General features: G+C 46.7%; 1 non-coding gene across 1 annotated transcript; it reads left to right on the top strand.

The window, feature by feature from the left end:
- Positions 1–5,983: 5,983 nt before the first annotated feature.
- Positions 5,984–6,054, top strand: trnag-gcc. Its single transcript has one exon. It is a non-coding gene; the product is annotated as a tRNA-Gly (tRNA).
- The last annotated feature ends 6,140 nt before the right edge of the window (positions 6,055–12,194 follow it).

Here is a 12,194-nt window from a genome sequence, read left to right on the forward strand (position 1 = left end):
GGGGAAGGAAAAGAGAAATCATTTGTCAAGATATTAAACATCCATCTAGACGGGACGCTCAGCTGATGTTTCTTCACCTTTGCCACAATAAACAAATACCATTTGTAGTTATGCACGGCACATGCATCGTGCTAGCTGAACACTAGAGGGCACACTAATGGGGATAATCACTTTGATTTAGTTACAGTCCACTATCTCTTATAGAGTCACAGAGTGATACAGTGTGGAAACAGGCCCTTCGGCCCAACTTTCCCACACCGGCCAACATGTCCCAGCTACACTAGTCCCACCTGCCTGCGCTTGGTCCATATCCCTCCACACCTGTCCTATCCATGTACCTGTCTAACTGTTTCTTAAACATAGGGATAGTCCCAGCCTCAACTACCTCCTCTGGCATAGACACAAAAAGCTGGAGTAACTCAACAGGGCAGGCAGCATCTCTGGAGAGAAGGAATGGGTGACATTTTGGGTCAAGACCCTTCTTCAGACTGGTTAGGGATAAGGGAAACGAGAGATATAGATGGTGATGTGGAGAGAAAGAACAATGAATGAAAGATATGCAACAAAGAAACGATGATAAAGGAAACGGGCCATTGTTAGCTGTTTGTTGGGTGAAAACGGGAAAATAGAGCGACTTGGGTGGGGGAGGGAATGCCGGGGCTACCTGAAGTGAGAGAAATCAAAGGTAGACACAAAATGCTGGAGTAACTCAACGGGTCAGGCAGCATCTCTGGAGAGAAGGAATTGGTGATGTTTTGGGTCAAGACCCTTCTTCAGACACTTCTTCAGAGAGAAATCAATATTCATCCCACTGGGCTAAGCTGCCCAAGCGAAATATGAGATGCTGTTCCTCTAATTTGCGTTTAGCCTCACTCTGAAAATGGAGTAGACCTAGGACAGAAATGTCTGTGTGGGAATGGGAAGGAGAATTAAAGTGTCCAGCAACCGGGAGATCCCGTAGTAGGTTCGGGCGGGCTGAGCGAAGGTGTTCCGCGAAACGATCGCCCAGTCTGCATTTGGTCCCGCCGATGTATAAGAGTCCACATCTTGAACAACGGATACAGTAGATGAGGTTGGAGGAAGTGCAGGTGAACCTCTGCCTAACCTGAAAGTTCTGTTGGGGTCCCTGGACAGTCGGGGGAGGAGGTATATCGACAGGTGTTGCATCTTTTGCAATTGTAGGGCAAGGTACCTGGGGAGGGGAGAGGGTGGTTTGGGTGGGAAGGGATGAGTTAACCAGGGAGTTGCGGATGGAACGGTCTCTGCAGTAGGTGGAAAGGGGTGGAGATGGGAAAATGTGACCAGTGGTGGGATCCCGTTGGAAGTGACGGAAATATCGGAGGATCATGTGTTGTATGCGACGCCTTTAGGATGGAAGTTAAGTACTAGGGGGACTCTGTCTCTGTTGCGACTAGGGGGAGGGGGAGCAAGGGCGGAGCAAGCGGTACGGAGGAGACACGAGTGAAAGCCTCATCTATGATGGGAGAGGGAAACCCCCGTTCCCTAAGGAATGAGAACATCTCGGATGTCCTATTGTTAGACAATAGACAATAGGTGCAGGAGTAGGCCATTTGGCCCTTTGAGCCAGCACCGCCATTCAATGTGATCATGGCTGATCGTCCCCAATCAGTACCCCATTCCTGTTTCTCCCCATATCCCCTGACTCCGCTATTTTTAAGATCCATATCTAGCTCTCTCTTGAAAGCATCCAGAGAACCTGCCTCCACCGCCCTCTGAGGCAGAGAATTCCACAGACTCACCACTCTCTGTGAGAAAAAGTGTTTGTTCATCTCCGTTCTAAATGGCTTACTCCTTATTCTTAAACTGTGGCCCCTGATTCTGGACTCCCCCAACATCAGGAACATGTTTCCTGCCTCTAGCGTGTCCAAACCCTTAACAATCTTATATGTTTCAATGAATTTGCCTCTCATCCTTCTAAACTCCAGAGTGTACAAGCCCAGCTGCTCCATTCTCTCATCATATGACAGTCCTGCCATCCCGGGGATTAACCTTGTAAACCTACGCTGCACTCCCTCAATAGCAAGAATGTCCTACCTCAAATTAGGGGACCAAAACTGCACACAATACTCCAGGTGTGATCTCACTAGGGCCCTGTACAACTGCAGAAGGACCTCTTTGCTCCTATATTCGATTCCTCTTGTTATAAAGGCCAACATGCCATTCGCTTTCTTCACTGCCTGCTGTACCTGCATGCTTACTTTCATAGAATGATGTACAAGGACCCCCAGATCCCGTTGTACTTCCCCTTTTCCCAACTTGACACCATTTAGATAGTAATCTGCCTTCCTGTTTTTGCTACCAAAGTGGATAACCTCATATTTATCCGCATTAAACTTCATCTGCCATGCATCTGCCCACTCCCCCAACCTGTCCAAGTCACCCTGCATTCTCGTAGCATCCTCCTCACAGTTCACACTGCCACCCAGCTTTGTGTCATCTGCAAATTTGCTAATGTTACTTTGAATCCCTTCATCCAAATCATTGATGTATATTGTAAATAGCTGAGGTCCCAGCACCGAGCCTTGCGGTACCCCACTAGTCACTGCCTGCCATTCTGAAAGGGACCCGTTAATCCCTACTCATTGTTTCCTGTCTGCCAACCACTTCTCTATCCAAGTCAGCACTCTACCCCCAATACCATGTGCCCTAATTTTACCCACTAATCTCCTGTGTGGGACCTTATCAAATGCTTTCTGAATGTCCAGGTACACTACATCCACTGGCTCTCCCTTGTCTATTTTCCTAGTCACATCTTCAAAAAAATTCCAGAAGATTAGTCAAGCATGATTTCCCCTTTGTAAATCCATGCTCACTCGGCCCAATCCTGTTACTGCTATCCAAATGTGCGGCTATCTCATCTTTTATAATTGACTCCAGCATCTTCCCCACCACCGATGTCAGGCTAACTGGTCTATAATTCCCCGTTTTCTCTCTCCCGCCTTTTTTTAAAGCGGGATAACATTCGCTACCCTCCAATCCACAGGAACTGATCCTGAGTCTGTAGAACATTGGCCCTTTCTATAGACCCTTTCAAGCTTGACAATATATTTCCTATAACATGGTGCCCAGAACTTAACACAATATTCTAAATAAGGCCTCATCAATGTCTTAAGCAATTACAACCCCCCCCACCCCACCCCACCCCCCACTTCTATACTCAATACTCTGATGGATGAAAGTCAATGTGTCAAAAGCTTTTTTGACCACCTTTTTTACTCTACCTGCAACTCCACCTTCAAGGACCCATGCACCTGTACTCCTAGATGCCTCTGCTCTACAACACTCCCCAGAGGCCTACCACTCACTGTGTAGGTCCTGCCCTTGTTAGGCATCCCAAATTGCAAAATGCACTTCTCTGTATTAAATTCAATCAACCATTCCTCAGCCCACCTGGCCAATCAATCCAGATCCAGCTGCAATCATTCACAACCATCTTCAATATCTGCAAAACCACACACTTTTGTATCATCAGCAAACTTGCTAATCTTGCCCTGTATGTTCTCATGCAGTCTCTTATTTTCATTTGTACCATCATAACAACTGGAGCGTGGTCTGGACTTGGAAAATGGCGCCAAAACACAATGCCGCTTGCATGCGGGCTCAGCAAACTATTTCTGTACAATTGCCAATCAGTGATACTCTACTGGACTGTTTGAAGAAAATAATTTCATTGTGAGCTTGCACTTCGCACATGTGACAATAAAGCGCCATTGATGTTAAAACAAATTAATTTGGGTATTTATTTGAACATAACAGTACTGTTGCAGCAGTATCACCTCAGTAAGGTCAGTGAACTCCATTTAAATCAGCACAGTCCAGTAATCAAAAGTCAGAAGAGGGGGGGTGTACGGAGGAACCACTAGAAGTTACAATATCTGCACTATTTGTTTGATTGCACTTGTCCAGAAACCTTCATCTGATAACACCCTGGAGACGCGGCTACTGTGAGTAAGGGTCAGAGATGTCTGGTTCCCACAGGACAACCACCCCCTTGAGGTCAGCTCCTCCTCCTCCTCCTCCTCCTCCTCCTTGGGCAGTCCCTCAGGGTCAAGGATAACTTACTTTCATTCCAGTTTTGAAGAGTGGAAGATGTCTGTGAATTGATGCTGGAAGCCAACACAGTGGTGCAGCGGTAGAGTTGCAGCCTTACAGCGCTTGCAGCGCCAGAGACCTGGGTTCGATCCCAACTACAGGTACTGTCTGTACGGAGTTTGTCCGTTCTCCCCGTGACCTACGTGGGTTTTCTCCAAGATCTTCGGTTCTCTTCTGCTTCCTTTCCTCCAGAGATGTACAGGTAAATTGGCTTGGAAAACGTAAAAATTGTCTCCAATGTGTGTAGGATAATGCTAATATGCAGGGATTCTAGTCAGTGCGGACCCAGTGGGCCAAAGGGCCTGTTTCTGCACTGTATCTCTAAACTAAACAACAGTGACAGGGTTGAATCTGATGAATGTGCACCAGCGACATTCTCAAAGGTCTACAGTACAATAAATGCCAAGGCCATCAAACACCAATCTTTACCAAAGATCCTATCCTTACCCATTTCCTCCCTCCTCACATTCCTTGCCTACATTACCATCAGCCTCCCCCCCCCCCCCCGCCCCCACATGGTGATTTTCCCACTCGCCTGCATACTCAGAGCAACAAACTACCAGCTTGCATGTCTCCCAGTGCGGAGGAAACTGGAATAACTGAAGGAAACCCACGTGGTCACAGTAAGAGCAAGCAAACTCCACACAGACAGTACCAGAGTTCAGGATTCAATCCTGTCACTGTTGTTGTGGGGCTGCAGCTGTGACACCGTGCCAGCCCATCAGTAGTTAGTGCAGGAATACACCGACACAGTCACAGAGGGTCAGACGAGATGCAGAAATCAAATCCCCACTTGGCCTGCAGCTTGGCAACATGCAGATTGTGTTCAGGTGACAGCAGGGCACGAGATGTAGTCAATACATTACATGAGATGGAACGGCAAATGGGTAAAATGTTTACATTTGTTTTGTTCAAATTTTGTATGACATTTATATTTGTAATTCAAAACTATTTCCATCTTTCACCAAGGCCATGTTGGATAGAATGTGCAGCAACTTCTGTGTCACTGAGTCCGACTGTTTGCAGAAGCCTGGATGATCAACCAATGCACTACATGTCTGAGGAAAGTGTCTGTCAATTGACTGGAAGATCCAAGGTGATCGGGGAGCAGTCGCTGTTGCACTGACTTGCGCACACATTACTGGGCACATGGACAATTAGCTGCATTGATCGCAATCACAACTCTACACACATGGCCATGCCCACGTGGGCCTGTCCACCCTCTTATTTCAAATACTATTTCCTAATCCCATGTCTTAATCCCCTCCCTCCCTCACTCCCCCTTCTGCACTCATCTCATTTGCTCATCGTTTAAGCCTCCTGCTTCCTCTATCCTCCAATGAATCTCTGACCTTCCACCTTTGAAAATCACAGAGTCTCCTGGCTTCATGGATCACCTCATGAGGCTGAGGCACAAAACCAATCAACCAGCTTTGGGAAGTAGGAGAAACGGAGAAAAACTATAGTGACACGGAGACCATTTCACCTCTGGGCAGAACCCGAGATCAGGATTGAACCCAGGTGGCTGGACCTGTGAGGCAGCAGAATCAACTGCTGTGCCAAGTCGGTCAAGTTTGGCCTCTTCTTGGGGCATGTTGTGCATGCTGGTCAACCCGGGTGAGGAGGGTGGGGACATCTCTCAGGACTGAAGACTGGGGCAATATTCTCTAGCGTTCTGCACACTAAAGGGTTAAAGGAACACGGGGAATAATGCAGGAGAATGTGATTAAGGAAGAAAATGAACCACAATCTTGCTGAGTGGTCTAATACGTTGCAGAAGCCAAATGACTAATGTATAATACCCAAAAAAGGATATTCCCTGCGGATGCAACTATTGAGTACACTGACAGCAAGATTATTATCATCTGTTGCATTGGTGGTTCAGTGGTAGAATTCTCGCCTGCCACGCGGGAGGCCTGGGTTCGATTCCCGGCCAATGCAGTTGAAATGTTTTCTTCCTGGCTGTATTCCTCCCCAGCTTTTTCTTGGACTTAACCCTCCTTGTGCCGACTCTGACCCCATCTGTTTATCATTTTACTCTGGCAGCTTTGCAATTGCTGCTCAATCTTCCAGCTTTCTCAGGTCTCACTTAAGTAATTTGAAAGCAGCACCATGCTCGATAAACGGGCACCCGCTCTGTCAGATGGTTTGCTGCCATCAGATCATGGACACTCTCACCAACACACCGGCTGCAGACTATCCGCTAGTTATTATCCCCCTGCCTCTGGGAGCCTGACTCTGCACAAGTTGCCTGCTGCTGCGATGGCAAGAGACCATAATATCTCAGTGCCTGTAGTCGTAAGCGTGTTGAAGACTTTGTGTCAGTGCAAGTCATGCCTTAGCTTTTTTCCACGCACTGCGGGAAGCACACATCATATTTACGTTTTCTGATCGTACAAAACGAGGGTGGATTATGAGTAGGCGGTGAATCATTGGAATTCCCTACCCTGGTAGGCGATGGAGGCCCAGTTATTGAGTTAATCCAAACCCAAGATGATAGACATCTGCGCAGAGGCAATCCGCACGTGGAAATGATGCTGGACAATGGCGCTGAGTTGTTCCGTCACCTATGATGTTGATGAAAGGTGGTTGTCTATTCCTGCTTCTAACCATTTTGCCATTTTCTGTAAATTTGTTCTTTGAATGTCAGAAACAAGTTTCCCATCGATCCAAAGGTAACGGTCAACAACGTGTTGCTGGGTGAGCAGAATGAGGGCTCTGTTTACGTGGCACAGAACTCACTGCGCAACAGCTTTAATCCATCCCAGCATCGCTAATCTAGGTCTCCTGCATTGGCCAGGTTATAAACTCGCGTTGATAGTCCCGTCTATGCCGTCTGGAGCCGAGCCTTAAACACCAGCCTGGCCAGGTGCCAGCCCTGTACTAGTATGGAATTTGAACTGTTGTTTCTGAATGAAACCTGTACTGGCAATCAATCTTATCATCTGTCTAAAATCTGAAGCAAAGTGATATGTTGCATTGCATTAGTGAATTTGTGCCAAGATCTCTTTTTGACATGTGTGAACAGGTAACACAGTGGATGAGAAAGACAGCATTTATTGGCCACTCCTTCCAGGAGTAAGAAATAGTGGCAGGTTTCCACCTTGAAACTCTGTAGTTCATGCAGAGAAGTTATCCCTCAAGGCACTTGAATATGGAGCTCCAGGCTTCTGACCCAATGTTGAAGGAACAATGTATTTCAAGTCAGTATGACTTATGTCTTAGAGGACAACAGCGGGTTGTGCTGTTTCCATGTGCATGAAGATACCACCAATGCTGTCTCTTTAAATCCCTCTGTAGAAGGAGCACCACATCTTGCACATTGCCTGTCCATTCCCTCCACAGATGCTGTCTGACCAGCTGAGTTCCTGCACACTTTGTGTTTTGCTAGATTCCAGCATCTGCAGTTGATTGTGTAACTACATCCGGCATATTATCCATTCACCTTCCACCCATCCCCTCAGCCACCTACTGCCCCATCCGAGGAAGAGTCTGCAGGTCCCACCTTGACTCTTTAGTCACTTCAACATTACAAAACCAGAATTAAAATAAATCATCCTCAATCCTAAGGAACTGCCCCCAAGAAGAAGAAACATTTATTTTGGTAACGAGACTGAATTCTACTTCTAGTGCTACAGAGAGCGAATAAATGCCTGAGTATTTACATCTTATCAAAAGTTTAGGGGATGTAACCTAAACTGGCTGATGTCTCCAATAATGGAGAAACAATGACTGGTTGATTAGCTGAGTGAAGGAAGGAAGGAAGGGAGGAAGTTAAATTGTTGTGGAATTGGACCTGACGTGTTTAGATTTGACAGGATCCAGGCATCCACTCAGGACCATCCCCACATCACTATTGACCACGACCCCTCATCGCTGGTGAGCCACCCGGCCACATCAACCTGGGATCACCATGGCTGGGGCTGTGTGAGGCACAGCAGGCGCTGTGGAAGACGGTGCCAGCTGAATGAAGGAGCTTTTAATCACGTGACATCTGGAGCAAATATAAATAAGAGGAACAAAATCAGAGAATGTGAGAGAAAAATGAAAAGTGTGGGTGTAGTGGGACATAGAGCCCTAGAGAGAAGCAGAACGATGCAGATGCAGGGCATCCGGACATTCCCATTGTTCACCCCCCCCCCCCCCCCCCCCCTTCTCTGCATCTTAAACCATGTTGGATTTCTATTTTTTCCATTTCTGGTGAAAGGTCGCTGACCTGAAATGTTAACTGTGTGTCTCTCTCTCGTTGCAGATGTTGGCTGGATTACTGAGTCACTCTGGCCTCTACAGTTTGATTCCCATCCCATTCCCTGCAGCAGTTGCACTCTCCTACCTCCAGCTGCTGCTCATTCCTCTCAGCAACTTGCCCCAAGCCCTTTGACATCCTGGTGCAGAAACAAGGAACAACAGATGCTGGTTTACACAAAAGGGCTTTGTGACACCCCCTCAGCGGGTCAGGCAGTCAATTTCTCTACAGTATGCTATCATTTTGCCTAAACATCCTCAGAGACGGTGCATGTCACCCAGCAGGAGCCCAGCAGAAGAGACTGCAGTGAGATCCACTCTGCTCACGGGCCGTGCTTGGTGCTCTCATTCTAACTTTTCCAGCAGGGGTTTTAAGGGGCAGCACTTTTCAGGTAAAGAGTGGTTGAAATGAGGATCTCTTCCTGAATGAGGGGCGGAATGGACTCTGAGGGCTGAGTGGCCTCCTGCACCAATGAGTATCCCACAAATACTCATTTTCTGTACCTTTTTCTTAGACAGTGTAAAGTCTTGCCTAACCCAGCTAACACTGTACACCTATAGATTGAAAATGTTAGAACATGGATAGTTTAGGTTGAGTCTGAACCCTACTCTAGACTGATTCTGTGGGGGGGGGGGGGTTAGAAAGCTGGGAGAGAGGTGGGGCAGGGCAAAGGATTAAAAACTGAGTAGGGAGGAACTGCAAATGCTGGTAAAAACTGAAGTTTGTTCCCCTGGTAACAGTTGGAAAGCTTTAGTTTGAACTGACAGCGTGTTTCATAAATGCATAGATACTAACTTGTGATTGAACCCCAGTAGCCGTTGATGTTCTTGCACCCACTGGGATTGTTGACACTGAAGGTGTTTCGAATTGGGAAGTTGGTGACAATCCACCACAGGCTAGAGTGTCTCTGGCCCCTCTGACAAACCTTCCCTGACAGGACCGTGCAACGAGCTAGAATATTTACGCAAAAGCTGCAGTTTATTAAATCACAAGCTGTTCTTGATGTCAGTCACAGTCCGTTGCCAGCAGGCAATGATTATAAATTAAACTTTGCTTGCCAAGATACTGCTGCTACGCACAGGAGGCATTGTGTTATGATGAAGAATGTTCTTGGCCCGCATGTGGAGTACAGTGACACAAAGCGCAGTGAAAATAAAATAAATAGTGTTGCAATAAAACTCTCTTTGGAAATGTGTGGTTTGGTGGCACCTTGTGTTGTAGTGAATTCCTATCATGCTGCTCTGGTCAACAGCCAGGTGTGGATACAGATGTTTAGAAGGTGGAAGGCAGCAGTCGCTCATGGGCTGACGTGCAGCACCCCCTGGTGGCTGTCGCCAGAAGCCAGGCTGAAGCCTGAAGACAGACCACCAGTCGCCTGCAAGCTGCAACACAAGGAGAAAAGGGCCAGGAGTTGAACTCACCAGAGTTCAAACACCCTTTTTCCAACTTATATCCACCCCCAATTAGTCTGAAGAATGGTCTCGACCTGAAACATCACCTATCCATCTTCTCCAGAGATGCTGCCTGACCTGCTGATCCAGAGATGCTGCCTGACCTGCCGATCCAGGGATGCTGCCTGACCTGCTGATCCAGAGGTGCTGCCTGACCTGCTGATCCAGAGATGCTGCCTGACCTGCTGAGTTAATCCACCCACTTTGTGTCCAGCATCTGCAGTTCTTTGTTTCTTCAAAGATGTTCTTCAAATTCGAAATGTTCAAATTAATCCACTATATACTGTGTAATGGAAATCCCACCCATTTATACAGGGAGAATTTACAGAGATGTGTAGGAAGGACCTGCAGATGCTGGTTTATACTGAAAATAGACAGAAAGTGTTGGAGTAACTCATCTCTTTCTGTCAAACAATAGGAAGGCCAACCTGCTGATTAGGGTTTCAGCCCAAAACGTTGCCTATTTATTTCGCTCCATAGATGCTGATGCACCCGCTAAGTTTCTCCCGCATTTTTGTGTACCTGCTGATTTCATTTCCTGAGACCCAAGTTGTATAATCACCAGAACCAATCTTCCCTTCACAGGTGCAGCAGACAACCTGCCGAACTCCAAATCAATTCCAAATTCGGCCCGTGTCTGCATCATCACAAAGGTTGCTGATCCTCTTCCATGTCCAAAATGCCACATGTCTCCGCCACCATGACATTATTATGCCATTACTGTCCCCACAGCCCTGCAACCTTCCCCACTCAGACTTTCAATTTATCTAACTTTGCATGAGGGCTATCATGGTGGCATTTTACCAAGTTGGCATTAAGGAGTTCAGGTCAAAATTATGTCAAGGGACATCAACAGGAAACCCTCCAGTGGTTGGAGTCATACCTCACACAGAGAAGATAGTCGTGGTTGTCAGAGGTCAATCATCTCAGCCACGGGACATGAGTGCGGAGGTTCCTCATGACAGTGTCTCGGTCCAACCATCCTCAGCTGGTCTATCAATGACCATCCATCCCATATTCTCCTGTGACATAGAATGAGGCCATATGGACTACTGAGTTCATTCCAGTTCTCGGATCAATCCTGTCAATTTTAATTCTCCCTCTTATTTTCCCAGATTTCTTTCTCTCATTAACTCCACCCTGACCTTCTTTCACCCATCTACACAATGGACAAATTATAGCAACCAATTAACGTATAGCCAGCACGTTATTGGGGGGTGAGAGAACTTGGAACACCTATGACAAATCCACAAGTTCAGAGGGACAACATACAAGATCAAATCTATGCTGCTGAACCCTGAGGCAGCAACTCTACCTGCTACTCCCCTCTGCTGCCCAGCATGAGGCCAGGAGCTGGATTTACAATCTTTAATTCCAGTCAGAGCAAATAACTGTCTGGCAAATGAAGCAGTCCGAGTCTACTGCAACAAGACCTGCAAAATATTCAGGCCCGGAGTTCACTAGACAATAGCCAAATCTGAAAGAAGTCTTCGCTATCTTTAAGAGTTCTGTCTAGCTCTCTCTTGAAACCATCCAGAGAACCAGCCTCCACCGCCCTCTGAGATAGAGAATTCCACAGACTCACAACTCTCTATGTGAAAAAGTTTTTCCTCATAATAATAATAATAATGGATGGGATTTATATAGCGCCTTTCTAATACTCAAGGCGCTTTTGTTCTATATGGCTTACCCCTTATTCTTAAACTGTGGTCCCTGGTTCTGGACTCCCCCAACATCGGGAACACGTTTCCTGCCTCTAGCGTGTCCAAACTCTTAATAATCTAATATGTTTCAATAATATATCCTCTCATCCTTCTAAATTCCAGAGTATACAAGCCCAGCCGCTCCATTCTATCAATATATGACAGACCCGCCATCCCGGGAATTAACCTAGTGAACCTACGCTGCACTCCCTCAAATTGGGAGACTAAAACTGCACACAATACTCCAGGTGTAGTCTCACTAGGGCCCTGTACAACTGCAGAAGGACCTCTTTGCTCTTATATTCAACTCCTCTTGTCATGAAGGCCAACATGCCATTTGCTTTCTTCACTGCCTGCTGCACCTGCATGCTTACTTTCAGTGACTGATGACCAAGGACCCCCAGATCCCATTGTACTTCCCATTTTCCCAACTTGCCTCCATTTAGATAGTAATCTGCCTGCCTGATTTTGCCACCAAAGTGGATAACCTCACATTTACCCACATTAAACTGCATCTGCCATGCATCTGCCCACTCACCCAACCTGTCCAAGTCACCCTGCATTCTCATAGCATCCTCGACACAGTTCACACTGCCACCCAGCTTTGTGTCATCTGCTAAGTCTAAAAATGAACTCTAAATCATTGACCAAATAATTTAAATTCAGCAGTTAAGCAGTTAC

This window comes from Amblyraja radiata, chromosome 1, assembly GCF_010909765.2.
Source record: "Amblyraja radiata isolate CabotCenter1 chromosome 1, sAmbRad1.1.pri, whole genome shotgun sequence".
NCBI lineage: Eukaryota > Metazoa > Chordata > Chondrichthyes > Rajiformes > Rajidae > Amblyraja > Amblyraja radiata.